Source organism: Electrophorus electricus, chromosome 13 (genome assembly GCF_041902795.1).
Source record: "Electrophorus electricus isolate QZ-2024a chromosome 13, ASM4190279v1, whole genome shotgun sequence".
Taxonomy (NCBI): Eukaryota; Metazoa; Chordata; class Actinopteri; order Gymnotiformes; family Gymnotidae; genus Electrophorus; species Electrophorus electricus.
In genome coordinates this window covers 21,459,622-21,483,945 of record NC_137509.1, presented here as the reverse complement: position 1 = coordinate 21,483,945, position 24,324 = coordinate 21,459,622, and the positions used below count along the sequence as shown (strand labels likewise).

At 36.6% G+C, this 24,324-nt stretch overlaps 5 non-coding genes and 23 pseudogenes across 5 annotated transcripts; all 28 read right to left on the bottom strand.

The window, feature by feature from the left end:
• Nucleotides 1-183: 183 nt before the first annotated feature.
• Nucleotides 184-302, bottom strand: LOC145649546 (5S ribosomal RNA; annotated as a pseudogene).
• Nucleotides 303-1,092: 790 nt separating this feature from the next.
• Nucleotides 1,093-1,211, bottom strand: LOC145650864 (5S ribosomal RNA; annotated as a pseudogene).
• A 790-nt stretch (nt 1,212-2,001) lies between these two features.
• Nucleotides 2,002-2,120, bottom strand: LOC145649953 (5S ribosomal RNA; annotated as a pseudogene).
• Nucleotides 2,121-2,910: 790 nt separating this feature from the next.
• Nucleotides 2,911-3,029, bottom strand: LOC145646854 (5S ribosomal RNA; annotated as a pseudogene).
• Nucleotides 3,030-3,820: 791 nt separating this feature from the next.
• LOC145650921 (5S ribosomal RNA) lies at nt 3,821-3,939 on the bottom strand (annotated as a pseudogene).
• Nucleotides 3,940-4,729: 790 nt separating this feature from the next.
• On the bottom strand, nt 4,730-4,848 carry LOC145650863 (5S ribosomal RNA; annotated as a pseudogene).
• A 790-nt stretch (nt 4,849-5,638) lies between these two features.
• LOC145649952 (5S ribosomal RNA) lies at nt 5,639-5,757 on the bottom strand (annotated as a pseudogene).
• A 790-nt stretch (nt 5,758-6,547) lies between these two features.
• LOC145646853 (5S ribosomal RNA) lies at nt 6,548-6,666 on the bottom strand (annotated as a pseudogene).
• Nucleotides 6,667-7,457: 791 nt separating this feature from the next.
• Nucleotides 7,458-7,576, bottom strand: LOC145650920 (5S ribosomal RNA; annotated as a pseudogene).
• A 791-nt stretch (nt 7,577-8,367) lies between these two features.
• LOC145650919 (5S ribosomal RNA) lies at nt 8,368-8,486 on the bottom strand (annotated as a pseudogene).
• A 352-nt stretch (nt 8,487-8,838) lies between these two features.
• On the bottom strand, nt 8,839-8,957 carry LOC145649791 (5S ribosomal RNA; annotated as a pseudogene).
• A 1,104-nt stretch (nt 8,958-10,061) lies between these two features.
• LOC145649950 (5S ribosomal RNA) lies at nt 10,062-10,180 on the bottom strand (annotated as a pseudogene).
• A 790-nt stretch (nt 10,181-10,970) lies between these two features.
• LOC145649949 (5S ribosomal RNA) lies at nt 10,971-11,089 on the bottom strand (annotated as a pseudogene).
• A 790-nt stretch (nt 11,090-11,879) lies between these two features.
• LOC145646852 (5S ribosomal RNA) lies at nt 11,880-11,998 on the bottom strand (annotated as a pseudogene).
• A 791-nt stretch (nt 11,999-12,789) lies between these two features.
• LOC145643986 (5S ribosomal RNA) lies at nt 12,790-12,908 on the bottom strand (annotated as a pseudogene).
• Nucleotides 12,909-13,699: 791 nt separating this feature from the next.
• LOC145645152 (5S ribosomal RNA) lies at nt 13,700-13,818 on the bottom strand (annotated as a pseudogene).
• Nucleotides 13,819-14,170: 352 nt separating this feature from the next.
• On the bottom strand, nt 14,171-14,289 carry LOC145649790 (5S ribosomal RNA; annotated as a pseudogene).
• Nucleotides 14,290-14,954: 665 nt separating this feature from the next.
• LOC145647270 (5S ribosomal RNA) lies at nt 14,955-15,073 on the bottom strand. Its single transcript, XR_014116307.1, has one exon. It is a non-coding gene; the product is annotated as a 5S ribosomal RNA (ribosomal RNA).
• A 792-nt stretch (nt 15,074-15,865) lies between these two features.
• Nucleotides 15,866-15,984, bottom strand: LOC145647258 (5S ribosomal RNA). The gene has a single exon (XR_014116304.1). It is a non-coding gene; the product is annotated as a 5S ribosomal RNA (ribosomal RNA).
• A 792-nt stretch (nt 15,985-16,776) lies between these two features.
• LOC145650918 (5S ribosomal RNA) lies at nt 16,777-16,895 on the bottom strand (annotated as a pseudogene).
• A 1,104-nt stretch (nt 16,896-17,999) lies between these two features.
• Nucleotides 18,000-18,118, bottom strand: LOC145647247 (5S ribosomal RNA). The gene has a single exon (XR_014116303.1). It is a non-coding gene; the product is annotated as a 5S ribosomal RNA (ribosomal RNA).
• A 353-nt stretch (nt 18,119-18,471) lies between these two features.
• On the bottom strand, nt 18,472-18,590 carry LOC145649969 (5S ribosomal RNA; annotated as a pseudogene).
• Nucleotides 18,591-19,381: 791 nt separating this feature from the next.
• Nucleotides 19,382-19,500, bottom strand: LOC145649436 (5S ribosomal RNA). Its single transcript, XR_014116584.1, has one exon. It is a non-coding gene; the product is annotated as a 5S ribosomal RNA (ribosomal RNA).
• A 353-nt stretch (nt 19,501-19,853) lies between these two features.
• Nucleotides 19,854-19,972, bottom strand: LOC145647765 (5S ribosomal RNA; annotated as a pseudogene).
• A 1,009-nt stretch (nt 19,973-20,981) lies between these two features.
• Nucleotides 20,982-21,100, bottom strand: LOC145647634 (5S ribosomal RNA; annotated as a pseudogene).
• Nucleotides 21,101-21,886: 786 nt separating this feature from the next.
• On the bottom strand, nt 21,887-22,005 carry LOC145647633 (5S ribosomal RNA; annotated as a pseudogene).
• A 790-nt stretch (nt 22,006-22,795) lies between these two features.
• Nucleotides 22,796-22,914, bottom strand: LOC145643913 (5S ribosomal RNA). Its single transcript, XR_014116093.1, has one exon. It is a non-coding gene; the product is annotated as a 5S ribosomal RNA (ribosomal RNA).
• A 790-nt stretch (nt 22,915-23,704) lies between these two features.
• LOC145649948 (5S ribosomal RNA) lies at nt 23,705-23,823 on the bottom strand (annotated as a pseudogene).
• Nucleotides 23,824-24,324: the final 501 nt, after the last annotated feature.

Below are 24,324 nucleotides of genomic sequence, written 5' to 3'. Positions count from 1 at the left end.
AGTTTTTGATGAATCACTGCACTTCACATTCAGGCATGTGAGTTGGAGAGTAAATGAAAGTGATGCAAAAAAAACTTACAGCATCTGCTATTCCCAGGTGCTAACAGATAGTTTTTTTTATTAATCACTGCACTTCACATTTGAGCATGTCAGCTTGAAAGTAAATTAAAGTGATGCAAGAAAAGCTTACAGCACCTGGTATTCCTAGGTAGGGTCCCACCTCAGTACTATCCAGGCCCAAACTTGCTTAGCTTCCAAGGTCAGATAAGATTGAGCGTTCTCAAGCTGGTGTGGCCGTAAGCCTTAAACACTTACTCAAATTTCCTAATCATAGCAAATATGATCAAAGACCAATCTGACAATTTTTTTTATTAATCCCTGCACTTGACATTCTAGAATGTTATCTTGAATGTAAATTAAATGATGCAATAAAAGCTTACAACATCTGGTATACGGAGGCACTAACAGACAGTTTTTTGATGAATCACTGCACTTCACATTCAGGCATGTGAGTTGGAGAGTAAATGAAAGTGATGCAAAAAAAACGTACAGCATCTGCTATTCCCAGGTGCTAACAGATAGTTTGAGTTAATTATTCACTGCACTTCAAATTTGAACATGATAGCTTGAACATAAATTAAAGGGATGCAATACAATCTTACAGCACCTGCTATTCCCTGGTACTAAAATATTTCTATTTAATCTGTACACTTCACATACAAGCTTGTCAGTTGCAGATTAAAGTAAAGTGATGCAACAAAAACTTACAGCATCTGCTATTCCCAGGTGCTAACAGATAGTTTTTTTAATTAATCACTGCATTTCACATCCTAGCATGTCATCTTGACAGTAAATTAAAGTGATTCAAGAGAAGCTTACAGCATCTCGTAGTCCAAGGTGCTAACAGATAGTTTTTGATGAATCACTGCACTTCACATTCAGGCATGTGAGTTGGAGAGTAAATGAAAGTGATGCCAAAAAAACTTACAGCATCTGCTATTCCCAGGTGCTAACAGATAGTTTTTTTTATTAATCACTGCACTTCACATTTGAGCATGTCAGCTTGAAAGTAAATTAAAGTGATGCAAGAAAAGCTTACAGCACCTGGTATTCCTAGGTAGGGTCCCACCTCAGTACTATCCAGGCCCAAACTTGCTTAGCTTCCAATGTCAGATGAGATTGAGCGTTCTCAAGCTGGTGTGGCCAAAAGCCTTAAAGACTTACTCAAATTTCCTAATCATAGCAAATATGATCAAAGACCATTCTGACAATTTTTTTTATTAATCCCTGCACTTGACATTCTAGAATGTTATCTTGAATGTAAATTAAATGATGCAATAAAAGCTTACAACATCTGGTATACGGAGGCACTAACAGACAGTTTTTTGATGAATCACTGCATTTCACATTCAGGCATGTGAGTTGGAGAGTAAATGAAAGTGATGCAAAAAAAACGTACAGCATCTGCTATTCCCAGGTGCTAACAGATAGTTTGAGTTAATTATTCACTGCACTTCAAATTTGAACATGATAGCTTGAACATAAATTAAAGGGATGCAATACAATCTTACAGCACCTGCTATTCCCTGGTACTAAAATATTTCTATTTAATCTGTACACTTCACATACAAGCTTGTCAGTTGCAGATTAAAGTAAAGTGATGCAACAAAAACTTACAGCATCTGCTATTCCCAGGTGCTAACAGATAGTTTTTTTAATTAATCACTGCATTTCACATCCTAGCATGTCATCTTGACAGTAAATTAAAGTGATTCAAGAGAAGCTTACAGCATCTCGTAGTCCAAGGTGCTAACAGATAGTTTTTGATGAATCACTGCACTTCACATTCAGGCATTTGAGTTGGAGAGTAAATGAAAGTGATGCAAAAAAAACTTACAGCATCTGCTATTCCCAGGTGCTAACAGATAGTTTTTTTTATTAATCACTGCACTTCACATTTGAGCATGTCAGCTTGAAAGTAAATTAAAGTGATGCAAGAAAAGCTTACAGCACCTGGTATTCCTAGGTAGGGTCCCACCTCAGTACTATCCAGGCCCAAACTTGCTTAGCTTCCAAGGTCAGATAAGATTGAGCGTTCTCAAGCTGGTGTGGCCATAAGCCTTAAACACTTACTCAAATTTCCTAATCATAGCAAATATGATCAAAGACCAATCTGACAATTTTTTTTATTAATCCCTGCACTTGACATTCTAGAATGTTATCTTGAATGTAAATTAAATGATGCAATAAAAGCTTACAACATCTGGTATACGGAGGCACTAACAGACAGTTTTTTGATGAATCACTGCACTTCACATTCAGGCATGTGAGTTGGAGAGTAAATGAAAGTGATGCAAAAAAAACGTACAGCATCTGCTATACCCAGGTGCTAACAGATAGTTTGAGTTAATTATTCACTGCACTTCAAATTTGAACATGATAGCTTGAACATAAATTAAAGGGATGCAATACAATCTTACAGCACCTGCTATTCCCTGGTACTAAAATATTTCTATTTAATCTGTACACTTCACATACAAGCTTGTCAGTTGCAGATTAAAGTAAAGTGATGCAACAAAAACTTACAGCATCTGCTATTCCCAGGTGCTAACAGATAGTTTTTTTAATTAATCACTGCATTTCACATCCTAGCATGTCATCTTGACAGTAAATTAAAGTGATTCAAGAGAAGCTTACAGCATCTCGTAGTCCAAGGTGCTAACAGATAGTTTTTGATGAATCACTGCACTTCACATTCAGGCATTTGAGTTGGAGAGTAAATGAAAGTGATGCAAAAAAAACTTACAGCATCTGCTATTCCCAGGTGCTAACAGATAGTTTTTTTTATTAATCACTGCACTTCACATTTGAGCATGTCAGCTTGAAAGTAAATTAAAGTGATGCAAGAAAAGCTTACAGCACCTGGTATTCCTAGGTAGGGTCCCACCTCAGTACTATTCAGGCCCAAACTTGCTTAGCTTCCAAGGTCAGATGAGATTGGGCGTTCTCAAGCTGGTGTGGCCGTAAGCCTTAAACACTTACTCAAATTGCCTAATCATAGCAAATATGATCAAAGACCAATCTGACAATTTTTTTTATTAATCCCTGCACTTGACATTCTAGAATGTTATCTTGAATGTAAATTAAATGATGCAATAAAAGCTTACAACATCTGGTATACGGAGGCACTAACAGACAGTTTTTTGATGAATCACTGCACTTCACATTCAGGCATGCGAGTTGGAGAGTAAATGAAAGTGATGCAAAAAAAACGTACAGCATCTGCTATTCCCAGGTGCTAACAGATAGTTTGAGTTAATTATTCACTGCACTTCAAATTTGAACATGATAGCTTGAACATAAATTAAAGGGATGCAATACAATCTTACAGCACCTGCTATTCCCTGGTACTAAAATATTTCTATTTAATCTGTACACTTCACATACAAGCTTGTCAGTTGCAGATTAAAGTAAAGTGATGCAACAAAAACTTACAGCATCTGCTATTCCCAGGTGCTAACAGATAGTTTTTTTAATTAATCACTGCATTTCACATCTTAGCATGTCATCTTGACAGTAAATTAAAGTGATGCAAGAGAAGCTTACAGCATCTCGTAGTCCAAGGTGCTAACAGACAGTTTTTTGATGATTTACTGCACTTCACATTCAGGCATGTGAGTTGGAGAGTAAATGAAAGTGATGCAAAAAAAACTTACAGCATCTGCTATTCCCAGGTGCTAACAGATAGTTTTTTTTATTAATCATTGCACTTCACATTTGAGCATGTCAGCTTGAAAGTAAATTAAAGTGATGCAAGAAAAGCTTACAGCACCTGGTATACATAGGTAGGGTCCCACCTCAGTACTATCCAGGCCCAAACTTACTTAGCTTCCAAGGTCAGATGAGATTGGGCATTCTCAAGCTGGTGTGGCCGTAAGCCTTAAACACTTACTCAAATTGCCTAATCATAGCAAATATGATCAAAGACCAATCTGACAATTTTTTTTATTAATCCCTGCAATTGACATTCTAGAATGTTATCTTGAATGTAAATTAAATGATGCAATAAAAGCTTACAACATCTGGTATACGGAGGCACTAACAGACAGTTTTTTGATGAATCACTGCACTTCACATTCAGGCATGTGAGTTGGAGAGTAAATGAAAGTGATGCAAAAAAAACGTACAGCATCTGCTATTCCCAGGTGCTAACAGATAGTTTGAGTTAATTATTCACTGCACTTCAAATTTGAACATGATAGCTTGAACATAAATTAAAGGGATGCAATACAATCTTACAGCACCTGCTATTCCCTGGTACTAAAATATTTCTATTTAATCTGTACACTTCACATACAAGCTTGTCAGTTGCAGATTAAAGTAAAGTGATGCAACAAAAACTTACAGCATCTGCTATTCCCAGGTGCTAACAGATAGTTTTTTTAATTAATCACTGCATTTCACATCCTAGCATGTCATCTTGACAGTAAATTAAAGTGATTCAAGAGAAGCTTACAGCATCTCGTAGTCCAAGGTGCTAACAGATAGTTTTTGATGAATCACTGCACTTCACATTCAGGCATGTGAGTTGGAGAGTAAATGAAAGTGATGCCAAAAAAACTTACAGCATCTGCTATTCCCAGGTGCTAACAGATAGTTTTTTTTATTAATCACTGCACTTCACATTTGAGCATGTCAGCTTGAAAGTAAATTAAAGTGATGCAAGAAAAGCTTACAGCACCTGGTATTCCTAGGTAGGGTCCCACCTCAGTACTATCCAGGCCCAAACTTGCTTAGCTTCCAATGTCAGATGAGATTGAGCGTTCTCAAGCTGGTGTGGCCAAAAGCCTTAAAGACTTACTCAAATTTCCTAATCATAGCAAATATGATCAAAGACCATTCTGACAATTTTTTTTATTAATCCCTGCACTTGACATTCTAGAATGTTATCTTGAATGTAAATTAAATGATGCAATAAAAGCTTACAACATCTGGTATACGGAGGCACTAACAGACAGTTTTTTGATGAATCACTGCATTTCACATTCAGGCATGTGAGTTGGAGAGTAAATGAAAGTGATGCAAAAAAAACGTACAGCATCTGCTATTCCCAGGTGCTAACAGATAGTTTGAGTTAATTATTCACTGCACTTCAAATTTGAACATGATAGCTTGAACATAAATTAAAGGGATGCAATACAATCTTACAGCACCTGCTATTCCCTGGTACTAAAATATTTCTATTTAATCTGTACACTTCACATACAAGCTTGTCAGTTGCAGATTAAAGTAAAGTGATGCAACAAAAACTTACAGCATCTGCTATTCCCAGGTGCTAACAGATAGTTTTTTTAATTAATCACTGCATTTCACATCCTAGCATGTCATCTTGACAGTAAATTAAAGTGATTCAAGAGAAGCTTACAGCATCTCGTAGTCCAAGGTGCTAACAGATAGTTTTTGATGAATCACTGCACTTCACATTCAGGCATTTGAGTTGGAGAGTAAATGAAAGTGATGCAAAAAAAACTTACAGCATCTGCTATTCCCAGGTGCTAACAGATAGTTTTTTTTATTAATCACTGCACTTCACATTTGAGCATGTCAGCTTGAAAGTAAATTAAAGTGATGCAAGAAAAGCTTACAGCACCTGGTATTCCTAGGTAGGGTCCCACCTCAGTACTATCCAGGCCCAAACTTGCTTAGCTTCCAAGGTCAGATAAGATTGAGCGTTCTCAAGCTGGTGTGGCCATAAGCCTTAAACACTTACTCAAATTTCCTAATCATAGCAAATATGATCAAAGACCAATCTGACAATTTTTTTTATTAATCCCTGCACTTGACATTCTAGAATGTTATCTTGAATGTAAATTAAATGATGCAATAAAAGCTTACAACATCTGGTATACGGAGGCACTAACAGACAGTTTTTTGATGAATCACTGCACTTCACATTCAGGCATGTGAGTTGGAGAGTAAATGAAAGTGATGCAAAAAAAACGTACAGCATCTGCTATACCCAGGTGCTAACAGATAGTTTGAGTTAATTATTCACTGCACTTCAAATTTGAACATGATAGCTTGAACATAAATTAAAGGGATGCAATACAATCTTACAGCACCTGCTATTCCCTGGTACTAAAATATTTCTATTTAATCTGTACACTTCACATACAAGCTTGTCAGTTGCAGATTAAAGTAAAGTGATGCAACAAAAACTTACAGCATCTGCTATTCCCAGGTGCTAACAGATAGTTTTTTTAATTAATCACTGCATTTCACATCCTAGCATGTCATCTTGACAGTAAATTAAAGTGATTCAAGAGAAGCTTACAGCATCTCGTAGTCCAAGGTGCTAACAGATAGTTTTTGATGAATCACTGCACTTCACATTCAGGCATTTGAGTTGGAGAGTAAATGAAAGTGATGCAAAAAAAACTTACAGCATCTGCTATTCCCAGGTGCTAACAGATAGTTTTTTTTATTAATCACTGCACTTCACATTTGAGCATGTCAGCTTGAAAGTAAATTAAAGTGATGCAAGAAAAGCTTACAGCACCTGGTATTCCTAGGTAGGGTCCCACCTCAGTACTATTCAGGCCCAAACTTGCTTAGCTTCCAAGGTCAGATGAGATTGGGCGTTCTCAAGCTGGTGTGGCCGTAAGCCTTAAACACTTACTCAAATTGCCTAATCATAGCAAATATGATCAAAGACCAATCTGACAATTTTTTTTATTAATCCCTGCACTTGACATTCTAGAATGTTATCTTGAATGTAAATTAAATGATGCAATAAAAGCTTACAACATCTGGTATACGGAGGCACTAACAGACAGTTTTTTGATGAATCACTGCACTTCACATTCAGGCATGCGAGTTGGAGAGTAAATGAAAGTGATGCAAAAAAAACGTACAGCATCTGCTATTCCCAGGTGCTAACAGATAGTTTGAGTTAATTATTCACTGCACTTCAAATTTGAACATGATAGCTTGAACATAAATTAAAGGGATGCAATACAATCTTACAGCACCTGCTATTCCCTGGTACTAAAATATTTCTATTTAATCTGTACACTTCACATACAAGCTTGTCAGTTGCAGATTAAAGTAAAGTGATGCAACAAAAACTTACAGCATCTGCTATTCCCAGGTGCTAACAGATAGTTTTTTTAATTAATCACTGCATTTCACATCTTAGCATGTCATCTTGACAGTAAATTAAAGTGATGCAAGAGAAGCTTACAGCATCTCGTAGTCCAAGGTGCTAACAGACAGTTTTTTGATGATTTACTGCACTTCACATTCAGGCATGTGAGTTGGAGAGTAAATGAAAGTGATGCAAAAAAAACTTACAGCATCTGCTATTCCCAGGTGCTAACAGATAGTTTTTTTTATTAATCATTGCACTTCACATTTGAGCATGTCAGCTTGAAAGTAAATTAAAGTGATGCAAGAAAAGCTTACAGCACCTGGTATACATAGGTAGGGTCCCACCTCAGTACTATCCAGGCCCAAACTTACTTAGCTTCCAAGGTCAGATGAGATTGGGCATTCTCAAGCTGGTGTGGCCGTAAGCCTTAAACACTTACTCAAATTGCCTAATCATAGCAAATATGATCAAAGACCAATCTGACAATTTTTTTTATTAATCCCTGCAATTGACATTCTAGAATGTTATCTTGAATGTAAATTAAATGATGCAATAAAAGCTTACAACATCTGGTATACGGAGGCACTAACAGACAGTTTTTTGATGAATCACTGCACTTCACATTCAGGCATGTGAGTTGGAGAGTAAATGAAAGTGATGCAAAAAAAACGTACAGCATCTGCTATTCCCAGGTGCTAACAGATAGTTTGAGTTAATTATTCACTGCACTTCAAATTTGAACATGATAGCTTGAACATAAATTAAAGGGATGCAATACAATCTTACAGCACCTGCTATTCCCTGGTACTAAAATATTTCTATTTAATCTGTACACTTCACATACAAGCTTGTCAGTTGCAGATTAAAGTAAAGTGATGCAACAAAAACTTACAGCATCTGCTATTCCCAGGTGCTAACAGATAGTTTTTTTAATTAATCACTGCATTTCACATCTTAGCATGTCATCTTGACAGTAAATTAAAGTGATGCAAGAGAAGCTTACAGCATCTCGTAGTCCAAGGTGCTAACAGACAGTTTTTTGATGATTTACTGCACTTCACATTCAGGCATGTGAGTTGGAGAGTAAATGAAAGTGATGCAAAAAAAACTTACAGCATCTGCTATTCCCAGGTGCTAACAGATAGTTTTTTTTATTAATCATTGCACTTCACATTTGAGCATGTCAGCTTGAAAGTAAATTAAAGTGATGCAAGAAAAGCTTACAGCACCTGGTATACATAGGTAGGGTCCCACCTCAGTACTATCCAGGCCCAAACTTACTTAGCTTCCAAGGTCAGATGAGATTGGGCATTCTCAAGCTGGTGTGGCCGTAAGCCTTAAACACTTACTCAAATTGCCTAATCATAGCAAATATGATCAAAGACCAATCTGACAATTTTTTTTATTAATCCCTGCAATTGACATTCTAGAATGTTATCTTGAATGTAAATTAAATGATGCAATAAAAGCTTACAACATCTGGTATACGGAGGCACTAACAGACAGTTTTTTGATGAATCACTGCACTTCACATTCAGGCATGTGAGTTGGAGAGTAAATGAAAGTGATGCAAAAAAAACTTACAGCATCTGCTATTCCCAGGTGCTAACAGATAGTTTTTTTTATTAATCACTGCACTTCACATTTGAGCATGTCAGCTTGAAAGTAAATTATAGTGATGCAAGAAAAGCTTACAGCACCTGGTATTCCTAGGTAGGGTCCCACCTCAGTACTATCCAGGCCCAAACTTGCTTAGCTTCCAAGGTTAGATGAGATTGGGCATTCTCAAGCTGGTGTGGCCGTAAGCCTTAAACTCTTACTCAAATTGCCTAATCATAGCAAATATGATCAAAGACCAATCTGACAATTTTTTTTATTAATCCCTGCACTTGACATTCTAGAATGTTATCTTGAATGTAATTAAATGATGCAATAAAAGCTTTCAATACGGAGCTGGTATACGGAGGCACTAATTATTCACTGCACTTCAAATTTGAACATGATAGCTTGAACATAAATTAAAGGGATGCAAACAATCTTACAGCACCTGCTATTCCCTGGTACTAAAATTTTTCTATTTAATCTGTACACTTCACATACAAGCTTGTCAGTTGCAGATTAAAGTAAAGTGATGCAACAAAAACTTACAGCATCTGCTATTCCCAGGTGCTAACAGATAGTTTTTTTAATTAATCACTGCATTTCACATCCTAGCATGTCATCTTGACAGTAAATTAAAGTGATGCAAGAGAAGCTTACAGCATCTCGTAGTCCAAGGTGCTAACATATAGTTTTTTGATGAATCACTGCACTTCACATTCAGGCATGTGAGTTGGAGAGTAAATGAAAGTGATGCAAAAAAAACTTACAACATCTGCTGTTCCCAGGTGCTAACAGATAGTTTGAGTTAATTATTCACTGCACTTCAAATTTGAACATGATAGCTTGAACATAAATTAAAGGGATGCAATACAATCTTACAGCACCTGCTATTCCCTGGTACTAAAATATTTCTATTTAATCTGTACACTTCACATACAAGCTTGTCAGTTGCAGATTAAAGTAAAGTGATGCAACAAAAACTTACAGCATCTGCTATTCCCAGGTGCTAACAGATAGTTTTTTTAATTAATCACTGCATTTCACATCCTAGCATGTCATCTTGACAGTAAATTAAAGTGATTCAAGAGAAGCTTACAGCATCTCGTAGTCCAAGGTGCTAACAGATAGTTTTTGATGAATCACTGCACTTCACATTCAGGCATGTGAGTTGGAGAGTAAATGAAAGTGATGCAAAAAAAACTTACAGCATCTGCTATTCCCAGGTGCTAACAGATAGTTTTTTTTATTAATCACTGCACTTCACATTTGAGCATGTCAGCTTGAAAGTAAATTAAAGTGATGCAAGAAAAGCTTACAGCACCTGGTATTCCTAGGTAGGGTCCCACCTCAGTACTATCCAGGCCCAAACTTGCTTAGCTTCCAAGGTCAGATAAGATTGAGCGTTCTCAAGCTGGTGTGGCCATAAGCCTTAAACACTTACTCAAATTTCCTAATCATAGCAAATATGATCAAAGACCAATCTGACAATTTTTTTTATTAATCCCTGCACTTGACATTCTAGAATGTTATCTTGAATGTAAATTAAATGATGCAATAAAAACTTACAACATCTGGTATACGGAGGCACTAACAGACAGTTTTTTGATGAATCACTGCACTTCACATTCAGGCATGTGAGTTGGAGAGTAAATGAAAGTGATGCAAAAAAAACGTACAGCATCTGCTATTCCCAGGTGCTAACAGATAGTTTGAGTTAATTATTCACTGCACTTCAAATTTGAACATGATAGCTTGAACATAAATTAAAGGGATGCAATACAATCTTACTGCACCTGCTATTCCCTGGTACTAAAATATTTCTATTTAATCTGTACACTTCACATACAAGCTTGTCAGTTGCAGATTAAAGTAAAGTGATGCAACAAAAACTTACAGCATCTGCTATTCCCAGGTGCTAACAGATAGTTTTTTTAATTAATCACTGCATTTCACATCCTAGCATGTCATCTTGACAGTAAATTAAAGTGATTCAAGAGAAGCTTACAGCATCTCGTAGTCCAAGGTGCTAACAGATAGTTTTTGATGAATCACTGCACTTCACATTCAGGCATTTGAGTTGGAGAGTAAATGAAAGTGATGCAAAAAAAACTTACAGCATCTGCTATTCCCAGGTGCTAACAGATAGTTTTTTTTATTAATCACTGCACTTCACATTTGAGCATGTCAGCTTGAAAGTAAATTAAAGTGATGCAAGAAAAGCTTACAGCACCTGGTATTCCTAGGTAGGGTCCCACCTCAGTACTATCCAGGCCCAAACTTGCTTAGCTTCCAAGGTCAGATAAGATTGAGCGTTCTCAAGCTGGTGTGGCCATAAGCCTTAAACACTTACTCAAATTTCCTAATCATAGCAAATATGATCAAAGACCAATCTGACAATTTTTTTTATTAATCCCTGCACTTGACATTCTAGAATGTTATCTTGAATGTAAATTAAATGATGCAATAAAAGCTTACAACATCTGGTATACGGAGGCACTAACAGACAGTTTTTTGATGAATCACTGCACTTCACATTCAGGCATGTGAGTTGGAGAGTAAATGAAAGTGATGCAAAAAAAACGTACAGCATCTGCTATACCCAGGTGCTAACAGATAGTTTGAGTTAATTATTCACTGCACTTCAAATTTGAACATGATAGCTTGAACATAAATTAAAGGGATGCAATACAATCTTACAGCACCTGCTATTCCCTGGTACTAAAATATTTCTATTTAATCTGTACACTTCACATACAAGCTTGTCAGTTGCAGATTAAAGTAAAGTGATGCAACAAAAACTTACAGCATCTGCTATTCCCAGGTGCTAACAGATAGTTTTTTTAATTAATCACTGCATTTCACATCCTAGCATGTCATCTTGACAGTAAATTAAAGTGATTCAAGAGAAGCTTACAGCATCTCGTAGTCCAAGGTGCTAACAGATAGTTTTTGATGAATCACTGCACTTCACATTCAGGCATTTGAGTTGGAGAGTAAATGAAAGTGATGCAAAAAAAACTTACAGCATCTGCTATTCCCAGGTGCTAACAGATAGTTTTTTTTATTAATCACTGCACTTCACATTTGAGCATGTCAGCTTGAAAGTAAATTAAAGTGATGCAAGAAAAGCTTACAGCACCTGGTATTCCTAGGTAGGGTCCCACCTCAGTACTATTCAGGCCCAAACTTGCTTAGCTTCCAAGGTCAGATGAGATTGGGCGTTCTCAAGCTGGTGTGGCCGTAAGCCTTAAACACTTACTCAAATTGCCTAATCATAGCAAATATGATCAAAGACCAATCTGACAATTTTTTTTATTAATCCCTGCACTTGACATTCTAGAATGTTATCTTGAATGTAAATTAAATGATGCAATAAAAGCTTACAACATCTGGTATACGGAGGCACTAACAGACAGTTTTTTGATGAATCACTGCACTTCACATTCAGGCATGCGAGTTGGAGAGTAAATGAAAGTGATGCAAAAAAAACGTACAGCATCTGCTATTCCCAGGTGCTAACAGATAGTTTGAGTTAATTATTCACTGCACTTCAAATTTGAACATGATAGCTTGAACATAAATTAAAGGGATGCAATACAATCTTACAGCACCTGCTATTCCCTGGTACTAAAATATTTCTATTTAATCTGTACACTTCACATACAAGCTTGTCAGTTGCAGATTAAAGTAAAGTGATGCAACAAAAACTTACAGCATCTGCTATTCCCAGGTGCTAACAGATAGTTTTTTTAATTAATCACTGCATTTCACATCTTAGCATGTCATCTTGACAGTAAATTAAAGTGATGCAAGAGAAGCTTACAGCATCTCGTAGTCCAAGGTGCTAACAGACAGTTTTTTGATGATTTACTGCACTTCACATTCAGGCATGTGAGTTGGAGAGTAAATGAAAGTGATGCAAAAAAAACTTACAGCATCTGCTATTCCCAGGTGCTAACAGATAGTTTTTTTTATTAATCATTGCACTTCACATTTGAGCATGTCAGCTTGAAAGTAAATTAAAGTGATGCAAGAAAAGCTTACAGCACCTGGTATACATAGGTAGGGTCCCACCTCAGTACTATCCAGGCCCAAACTTACTTAGCTTCCAAGGTCAGATGAGATTGGGCATTCTCAAGATGGTGTGGCCGTAAGCCTTAAACACTTACTCAAATTGCCTAATCATAGCAAATATGATCAAAGACCAATCTGACAATTTTTTTTATTAATCCCTGCACTTGACATTCTAGAATGTTATCTTGAATGTAAATTAAATGATGCAATAAAAGCTTACAACATCTGGTATACGGAGGCACTAACAGACAGTTTTTTGATGAATCACTGCACTTCACATTCAGGCATGTGAGTTGGAGAGTAAATGAAAGTGATGCAAAAAAAACGTACAGCATCTGCTATTCCCAGGTGCTAACAGATAGTTTGAGTTAATTATTCACTGCACTTCAAATTTGAACATGATAGCTTGAACATAAATTAAAGGGATGCAATACAATCTTACAGCACCTGCTATTCCCTGGTACTAAAATATTTCTATTTAATCTGTACACTTCACATACAAGCTTGTCAGTTGCAGATTAAAGTAAAGTGATGCAACAAAAACTTACAGCATCTGCTATTCCCAGGTGCTAACAGATAGTTTTTTTAATTAATCACTGCATTTCACATCTTAGCATGTCATCTTGACAGTAAATTAAAGTGATGCAAGAGAAGCTTACAGCATCTCGTAGTCCAAGGTGCTAACAGACAGTTTTTTGATGATTTACTGCACTTCACATTCAGGCATGTGAGTTGGAGAGTAAATGAAAGTGATGCAAAAAAAACTTACAGCATCTGCTATTCCCAGGTGCTAACAGATAGTTTTTTTTATTAATCATTGCACTTCACATTTGAGCATGTCAGCTTGAAAGTAAATTAAAGTGATGCAAGAAAAGCTTACAGCACCTGGTATACATAGGTAGGGTCCCACCTCAGTACTATCCAGCCCCAAACTTACTTAGCTTCCAAGGTCAGATGAGATTGGGCATTCTCAAGCTGGTGTGGCCGTAAGCCTTAAACACTTACTCAAATTGCCTAATCATAGCAAATATGATCAAAGACCAATCTGACAATTTTTTTTATTAATCCCTGCAATTGACATTCTAGAATGTTATCTTGAATGTAAATTAAATGATGCAATAAAAGCTTACAACATCTGGTATACGGAGGCACTAACAGACAGTTTTTTGATGAATCACTGCACTTCACATTCAGGCATGTGAGTTGGAGAGTAAATGAAAGTGATGCAAAAAAAACTTACAGCATCTGCTATTCCCAGGTGCTAACAGATAGTTTTTTTTATTAATCACTGCACTTCACATTTGAGCATGTCAGCTTGAAAGTAAATTATAGTGATGCAAGAAAAGCTTACAGCACCTGGTATTCCTAGGTAGGGTCCCACCTCAGTACTATCCAGGCCCAAACTTGCTTAGCTTCCAAGGTTAGATGAGATTGGGCATTCTCAAGCTGGTGTGGCCGTAAGCCTTAAACTCTTACTCAAATTGCCTAATCATAGCAAATATGATCAAAGACCAATCTGACAATTTTTTTTATTAATCCCTGCACTTGACATTCTAGAATGTTATCTTGAATGTAATTAAATGATGCAATAAAAGCTTACAATACGGAGCTGGTATACGGAGGCACTAATTATTCACTGCACTTCAAATTTGAACATGATAGCTTGAACATAAATTAAAGGGATGCAAACAATCTTACAGCACCTGCTATTCCCTGGTACTAAAATTTTTCTATTTAATCTGTACACTTCACATACAAGCTTGTCAGTTGCAGATTAAAGTAAAGTGATGCAACAAAAACTTACAGCATCTGCTATTCCCAGGTGCTAACAGATAGTTTTTTTAATTAATCACTGCATTTCACATCCTAGCATGTCATCTTGACAGTAAATTAAATTGATGCGAGAGAAGCTTACAGCATCTCGTAGTCCAAGTTGCTAACAGATAGTTTTTGATGAATCACTGCACTTCACATTTAGGCACGTGAGTTGGAGAGTAAATGAAAGTGATGCAAAAAAAACTTACAGCATCTGCTATTCCCAGGTGCTAACAGATAGTTTTTTTTATTAATCACTGCACTTCACATTTGAGCATGTCAGCTTGAAAGTAAATTAAAGTGATGCAATAAAAGCTTACAGCACCTGGTATTCCTAGGTAGGGTCCCACCTCAGTACTATCCAGGCCCAAACTTGCTTAGCTTCCAAGGTCAGATGAGATTGGGCGTTGTCAAGCTGGTGTGGCCGTAAGCTTTAAACACTTACTCAAATTTCCTAATCATAGCAAATATGATCAAAGACCAATCTGACAATTTTTTTTATTAATCCCTGCACTTGACATTCTAGAATGGTATCTTGAATGTAAATTAAATGATGCAATAAAAGCTTACAACATCTGGTATACGGAGGCACTAACAGACAGTTTTTTGATGAATCACTGCACTTCACATTCAGGCATGTGAGTTGGAGAGTAAATGAAAGTGATGCAAAAAAAAACGTACAGCATCTGCTATTCCCAGGTGCTAACAGATAGTTTAAGTTAATTATTCACTGCACTTCAAATTTGAACATGATAGCTTGAACATAAATTAAAGGGATGCAATACAATCTTACAGCACCAACTATTCCCAGGTACTAAAATATTTCTATTTAATCTGTACACTTCACATACAAGCTTGTCAGTTGCAGATTAAAGTAAAGTGATGCAACAAAAACTTACAGCATCTGCTATTCCCAGGTGCTAACAGATAGTTTTTTTAATTAATCACTGCATTTCACATCTTAGCATGTCATCTTGACAGTAAATTAAAGTGATGCAAGAGAAGCTTACAGCATCTCGTAGTCCAAGGTGCTAACAGACAGTTTTTTGATGATTTACTGCACTTCACATTCAGGCATGTGAGTTGGAGAGTAAATGAAAGTGATGCAAAAAAAACTTACAGCATCTGCTATTCCCAGGTGCTAACAGATAGTTTTTTTTATTAATCACTGCACTTCACATTTGAGCATGTCAGCTTGAAAGTAAATTAAAGTGATGCAATAAAAGCTTACAGCACCTGGTATTCCTAGGTAGGGTCCCACCTCAGTACTATCCAGGCCCAAACTTGCTTAGCTTCCAAGGTCAGATGAGATTGGGCGTTGTCAAGCTGGTGTGGCCGTAAGCTTTAAACACTTACTCAAATTTCCTAATCATAGCAAATATGATCAAAGACCAATCTGACAATTTTTTTTATTAATCCCTGCACTTGACATTCTAGAATGGTATCTTGAATGTAAATTAAATGATGCAATAAAAGCTTACAACATCTGGTATACGGAGGCACTAACAGACAGTTTTTTGATGAATCACTGCACTTCACATTCAGGCATGTGAGTTGGAGAGTAAATGAAAGTGATGCAAAAAAAAACGTACAGCATCTGCTATTCCCAGGTGCTAACAGATAGTTTAAGTTAATTATTCACTGCACTTCAAATTTGAACATGATAGCTTGAACATAAATTAAAGGGATGCAATACAATCTTACAGCACCTGCTATTCCCTGGTACTAAAATATTTCTATTTAATCTGTACACTTCACATACAAGCTTGTCAGTTGCAGATTAAAGTAAAGTGATGCAACAAAAACTTACAGCATCTGCTATTCCCAGGTGCTAACAGATAGTTTTTTTAATTAATCACTGCATTTCACATCTTAGCATGTCATCTTGACAGTAAATTAAAGTGATGCAAGAGAAGCTTACAGCATCTCGTAGTCCAAGGTGCTAACAGACAGTTTTTTGATGATTTACTGCACTTCACATTCAGGCATGTGAGTTGGAGAGTAAATGAAAGTGATGCAAAAAAAACTTACAGCATCTGCTATTCCCAGGTGCTAACAGATAGCTTTTTTTATTAATCATTGCACTTCACATTTGAGCATGTCAGCTTGAAAGTAAATTAAAGTGATGCAAGAAAAGCTTACAGCACCTGGTATACATAGGTAGGGTCCCACCTCAGTACTATCCAGGCCCAAACTTACTTAGCTTCCAAGGTCAGATGAGATTGGGCATTCTCAAGCTGGTGTGGCCGTAAGCCTTAAACACTTACTCAAATTGCCTAATCATAGCAAATATGATCAAAGACCAATCTGACAATTTTTTTTATTAATCCCTGCACTTGACATTCTAGAATGTTATCTTGAATGTAATTAAATGATGCATTAAAAGCTTACAATACGGAGCTGGTATACGGAGGCACTAATTATTCACTGCACTTCAAATTTGAACATGATAGCTTGAACATAAATTAAAGGGATGCAAACAATCTTACAGCACCTGCTATTCCCTGGTACTAAAATTTTTCTATTTAATCTGTACACTTCACATACAAGCTTGTCAGTTGCAGATTAAAGTAAAGTGATGCAACAAAAACTTACAGCATCTGCTATTCCCAGGTGCTAACAGATAGTTTTTTTAATTAATCACTGCATTTCACATCCTAGCATGTCATCTTGACAGTAAATTAAAGTGATGCAAGAGAAGCTTACAGCATCTCGTAGTCCAAGGTGCTAACATATAGTTTTTTGATGAATCACTGCACTTCACATTCAGGCATGTGAGTTGGAGAGTAAATGAAAGTGATGCAAAAAAAACTTACAGCATCTGCTGTTCCCAGGTGCTAACAGATAGTTTAAGTTAATTATTCACTGCACTTCAAATTTGAACATGATAGCTTGAACATAAATTAAAGGGATGCAATACAATCTTACAGCACCTGCTATTCCCTGGTACTAAAATATTTCTATTTAATCTGTACACTTCACATACAAGCTTGTCAGTTGCAGATTAAAGTAAAGTGATGCAACAAAAACTTACAGCATCTGCTATTCCCAGGTGCTAACAGATAGTTTTTTTAATTAATCACTGCATTTCACATCCTAGCATGTCATCTTGACAGTAAATTAAATTGATGCGAGAGAAGCTTACAGCATCTCGTAGTCCAAGTTGCTAACAGATAGTTTTTGATGAATCACTGCACTTCACATTTAGGCACGTGAGTTGGAGAGTAAATGAAAGTGATGCAAAAAAAACTTACAGCATCTGCTATTCCCAGGTGCTAACAGATAGTTTTTTTTATTAATCACTGCACTTCACATTTGAGCATGTCAGCTTGAAAGTAAATTAAAGTGATGCAATAAAAGCTTACAGCACCTGGTATTCCTAGGTAGGGTCCCACCTCAGTACTATCCAGGCCCAAACTTGCTTAGCTTCCAAGGTCAGATGAGATTGGGCGTTGTCAAGCTGGTGTGGCCGTAAGCTTTAAACACTTACTCAAATTTCCTAATCATAGCAAATATGATCAAAGACCAATCTGACAATTTTTTTTATTAATCCCTGCACTTGACATTCTAGAATGGTATCTTGAATGTAAATTAAATGATGCAATAAAAGCTTACAACATCTGGTATACGGAGGCACTAACAGACAGTTTTTTGATGAATCACTGCACTTCACATTCAGGCATGTGAGTTGGAGAGTAAATGAAAGTGATGCAAAAAAAACTTACAGCATCGGCTATTCCCAGGTGCTAACAGATAGTTTTTTTTTAATAATCACTGCACTTCACATTTGAGCATGTCAGCTTGAAAGTAAATTAAAGTGATGCAAGAAGAGCTTTCAGCACCTGGTATTCCTAGGTAGAGTCCCACCTCAGTACTATCCAAGCCCAAACTTGCTTAGCTTCCAAGGTCAGATGAGATTGGGCGTTCTCAAGCTGGTGTGGCCGTAAACCTTAAACACTTACTCAAATTGCGTAATCATAGCAAATATGATCAAAGACCAATCTGACAATTTTTTTTATTAATCCCTGCACTTGACATTCTAGAATGTTATCTTGAATGTAAATTAAATGATGCAATAAAAGCTTACAACATCTGGTATACGGAGGCACTAACAGACAGTTTTTTGATGAATCACTGCACTTCACATTCAGGCATGTGAGTTGGAGAGTAAATGAAAGTGATGCAAAAAAAAACGTACAGCATCTGCTATTCCCAGGTGCTAACAGATAGTTTAAGTTAATTATTCACTGCACTTCAAATTTGAACATGATAGCTTGAACATAAATTAAAGGGATGCAATACAATCTTACAGCACCTGCTATTCCCTGGTACTAAAATATTTCTATTTAATCTGTACACTTCACATACAAGCTTGTCAGTTGCAGATTAAAGTAAAGTGATGCAACAAAAACTTACAGCATCTGCTATTCCCAGGTGCTAACAGATAGTTTTTTTAATTAATCACTGTATTTCACATCCTAGCATGTCATCTTGACAGTAAATTAAATTGATGCGAGAGAAGCTTACAGCATCTCGTAGTCCAAGTTGCTAACAGATAGTTTTTGATGAATCACTGCACTTCACATTTAGGCACGTGAGTTGGAGAGTAAATGAAAGTGATGCAAAAAAAACTTACAGCATCTGCTATTCCCAGGTGCTAACAGATAGTTTTTTTTATTAATCACTGCACTTCACATTTGAGCATGTCAGCTTGAAAGTAAATTAAAGTGATGCAATAAAAGCTTACAGCACCTGGTATTCCTAGGTAGGGTCCCACCTCAGTACTATCCAGGCCCAAACTTGCTTAGCTTCCAAGGTCAGATGAGATTGGGCGTTCTCAAGCTGGTGTGGCCGTAAGCTTTAAACACTTACTCAAATTTCCTAATCATAGCAAATATGATCAAAGACCAATCTGACAATTTTTTTTATTAATCCCTGCACTTGACATTCTAGAATGGTATCTTGAATGTAAATTAAATGATGCAATAAAAGCTTACAACATCTGGTATACGGAGGCACTAACAGACAGTTTTTTGATGAATCACTGCACTTCACATTCAGGCATGTGAGTTGGAGAGTAAATGAAAGTGATGCAAAAAAAACTTACAGCATCGGCTATTCCCAGGTGCTAACAGATAGTTTTTTTTTAATAATCACTGCACTTCACATTTGAGCATGTCAGCTTGAAAGTAAATTAAAGTGATGCAAGAAGAGCTTACAGCACCTGGTATTCCTAGGTAGAGTCCCACCTCAGTACTATCCAGACCCAAACTTGCTTAGCTTCCAAGGTCAGATGAGATTGGGCGTTCTCAAGCTGGTGTGGCCGTAAGCCTTAAACACTTACTCAAATTGCCTAATCATAGCAAATATGATCAAAGACCAATCTGACAATTTTTTTATTAATCCCTGCACTTGACATTCTAGAATGTTATCTTGAATGTAAATTAAATGATGCAATAAAAGCTTACAACATCTGGTATACGGAGGCACTAACAGACAGTTTTTTGATGAATCACTGCACTTCACATTCAGGCATTTGAGTTGGAGAGTAAATGAAAGTGATGCAAAAAAAAACGTACAGCATCTGCTATTCCCAGGTGCTAACAGATAGTTTAAGTTAATTATTCACTGCACTTCAAATTTGAACATGATAGCTTGAACATAAATTAAAGGGATGCAATACAATCTTACAGCACCTGCTATTCCCTGGTACTAAAATATTTCTATTTAATCTGTACACTTCACATACAAGCTTGTCAGTTGCAGATTAAAGTAAAGTGATGCAACAAAAACTTACAGCATCTGCTATTCCCAGGTGCTAACAGATAGTTTTTTTAATTAATCACTGCATTTCACATCCTAGCATGTCATCTTGACAGTAAATTAAATTGATGCGAGAGAAGCTTACAGCATCTCGTAGTCCAAGGTGCTAACAGATAGTTTTTGATGAATCACTGCACTTCACATTCAGGCACGTGAGTTGGAGAGTAAATGAAAGTGATGCAAAAAAAACTTACAGCATCTGCTATTCCCAGGTGCTAACAGATAGTTTTTTTAATTAATCACTGCATTTCACATCCTAGCATGTCATCTTGACAGTAAATTAAAGTGATTCAAGAGAATCTTACAGCATCTCGTAGTCCAAGGTGCTAACAGATAGTTTTTGATGAATCACTGCACTTCACATTCAGGCATGTGAGTTGGAGAGTAAATGAAAGTGATGCAAAAAAAACTTACAGCATCTGCTATTCCCAGGTGCTAACAGATAGTTTTTTTATTAATCACTGCACTTCACATTTGAGCATGTCAGCTTGAAAGTAAATTAAAGTGATGCAATAAAAGCTTACAGCACCTGGTATTCCTAGGTAGGGTCCCACCTCAGTACTATCCAGGCCCAAACTTGCTTAGCTTCCAAGGTCAGATGAGATTGGGCGTTCTCAAGCTGGCGTGGCCGTAAGCTTTAAACACTTACTCAAATTTCCTAATCATAGCAAATATGATCAAAGACCAATCTGACAATTTTTTTTATTAATCCCTGCACTTGACATTCTAGAATGGTATCTTGAATGTAAATTAAATGATGCAATAAAAGCTTACAACATCTGGTATACGGAGGCACTAACAGACAGTTTTTTGATGAATCACTGCACTTCACATTCAGGCATGTGAGTTGGAGAGTAAATGAAAGTGATGCAAAAAAAACTTACAGCATCGGCTATTCCCAGGTGCTAACAGATAGTTTAAGTTAATTATTCACTGCACTTTAAATTTGAACATGATAGCTTGAACATAAATTAAAGGGATGCAATACAATCTTACAGCACCTGCTATTCCCTGGTACTAAAATATTTCTATTTAATCTGTACACTTCACATACAAGCTTGTCAGTTGCAGATTAAAGTAAAGTGATGCAACAAAAACTTACAGCATCTGCTATTCCCAGGTGCTAACAGATAGTTTTTTTAATCACTGCATTTCACATCCTAGCATGTCATCTTGACAGTAAATTAAATTGATGCCAGAGAAGCTTACAGCATCTCGTAGTCCAAGTTGCTAACAGATAGTTTTTGATGAATCACTGCACTTCACATTTAGGCACGTGAGTTGGAGAGTAAATGAAAGTGATGCAAAAAAAACTTACAGCATCTGCTATTCCCAGGTGCTAACAGATAGTTTTTTTTATTAATCACTGCACTTCACATTTGAGCATGTCAGCTTGAAAGTAAATTAAAGTGATGCAATAAAAGCTTACAGCACCTGGTATTCCTAGGTAGGGTCCCACCTCAGTACTATCCAGGCCCAAACTTGCTTAGCTTCCAAGGTCAGATGAGATTGGGCGTTCTCAAGCTGGCGTGGCCGTAAGCTTTAAACACTTACTCAAATTGCCTAATCATAGCAAATATGATCAAAGACCAATCTGACAATTTTTTTATTAATCCCTGCACTTGACATTCTAGAATGTTATCTTGAATGTAAATTAAATGATGCAATAAAAGCTTACAACATCTGGTATACGGAGGCACTAACAGACAGTTTTTTGATGAATCACTGCACTTCACATTCAGGCATGTGAGTTGGAGAGTAAATGAAAGTGATGCAAAAAAAAACGTACAGCATCTGCTATTCCCAGGTGCTAACAGATAGTTTAAGTTAATTATTCACTGCACTTCAAATTTGAACATGATAGCTTGAACATAAATTAAAGGGATGCAATACAATCTTACAGCACCTGCTATTCCCTGGTACTAAAATATTTCTATTTAATCTGTACACTTCACATACAAGCTTGTCAGTTGCAGATTAAAGTAAAGTGATGCAACAAAAACTTACAGCATCTGCTATTCCCAGGTGCTAACAGATAGTTTTTTTAATTAATCACTGCATTTCACATCCTAGCATGTCATCTTGACAGTAAATTAAAGTGATTCAAGAGAAGCTTACAGCATCTCGTAGTCCAAGGTGCTAACAGATAGTTTTTGATGAATCACTGCACTTCACATTTAGGCACGTGAGTTGGAGAGTAAATGAAAGTGATGCAAAAAAAACTTACAGCATCTGCTATTCCCAGGTGCTAACAGATAGTTTTTTTTATTAATCACTGCACTTCACATTTGAGCATGTCAGCTTAAAAGTAAATTAAAGTGATGCAATAAAAGCTTACAGCACCTGGTATTCCTAGGTAGGGTCCCACCTCAGTACTATCCAGGCCCAAACTTGCTTAGCTTCCAAGGTCAGATGAGATTGGGCGTTCTCAAGCTGGTGTGGCTGTAAGCCTTAAACACTTACTCAAATTGCCTAATCATAGCAAATATGATCAAAGACCAATCTGACAATTTTTTTTATTAATCCCTGCACTTGACATTCTAGAATGTTATCTTGAATGTAAATTAAATGATGCAATAAAAGCTTACAACATCTGGTATACGGAGGCACTAACAGACAGTTTTTTGATGAATCACTGCACTTCACATTCAGGCATGTGAGTTGGAGAGTAAATGAAAGTGATGCATAAAAAACTTACAGCATCTGCTATTCCCAGGTGCTAACAGATAGTTTGAGTTAATTATTCACTGCACTTCAAATTTGAACATGATAGCTTGAACATAAATTAAAGGGATGCAATACAATCTTACAGCACCTGCTATTCCCTGGTACTAAAATATTTCTATTTAATCTGTACACTTCACATACAAGCTTGTCAGTTGCAGATTAAAGTAAAGTGATGCAACAAAAACTTACAGCATCTGCTATTCCCAGGTGCTAACAGATAGTTTTTTTAATTAATCACTGCATTTCACATCCTAGCATGTCATCTTGACAGTAAATTAAAGTGATTCAAGAGAAGCTTACAGCATCTCGTAGTCCAAGGTGCTAACAGATAGTTTTTGATGAATCACTGCACTTCACATTTAGGCACGTGAGTTGGAGAGTAAATGAAAGTGATGCAAAAAAAACTTACAGCATCTGCTATTCCCAGGTGCTAACAGATAGTTTTTTTTATTAATCACTGCACTTCACATTTGAGCATGTCAGCTTGAAAGTAAATTAAAGTGATGCAAGAAAAGCTTACAGCACCTGGTATTCCTAGGTAGGGTCCCACCTCAGTACTATCCAGGCCCAAACTTGCTTAGCTTCCAAGGTCAGATAAGATTGAGCGTTCTCAAGCTGGTGTGGCCATAAGCCTTAAACACTTACTCAAATTTCCTAATCATAGCAAATATGATCAAAGACCAATCTGACAATTTTTTTTATTAATCCCTGCACTTGACATTCTAGAATGTTATCTTGAATGTAAATTAAATGATGCAATAAAAGCTTACAACATCTGGTATACGGAGGCACTAACAGACAGTTTTTTGATGAATCACTGCACTTCACATTCAGGCATGTGAGTTGGAGAGTAAATGAAAGTGATGCAAAAAAAACGTACAGTATCTGCTATTCCCAGGTGCTAACAGATAGTTTGAGTTAATTATTCACTGCACTTCAAATTTGAACATGATAGCTTGAACATAAATTAAAGGGATGCAATACAATCTTACAGCACCTGCTATTCCCTGGTACTAAAATATTTCTATTTAATCTGTACACTTCACATACAAGCTTGTCAGTTGCAGATTAAAGTAAAGTGATGCAACAAAAACTTACAGCATCTGCTATTCCCAGGTGCTAACAGATAGTTT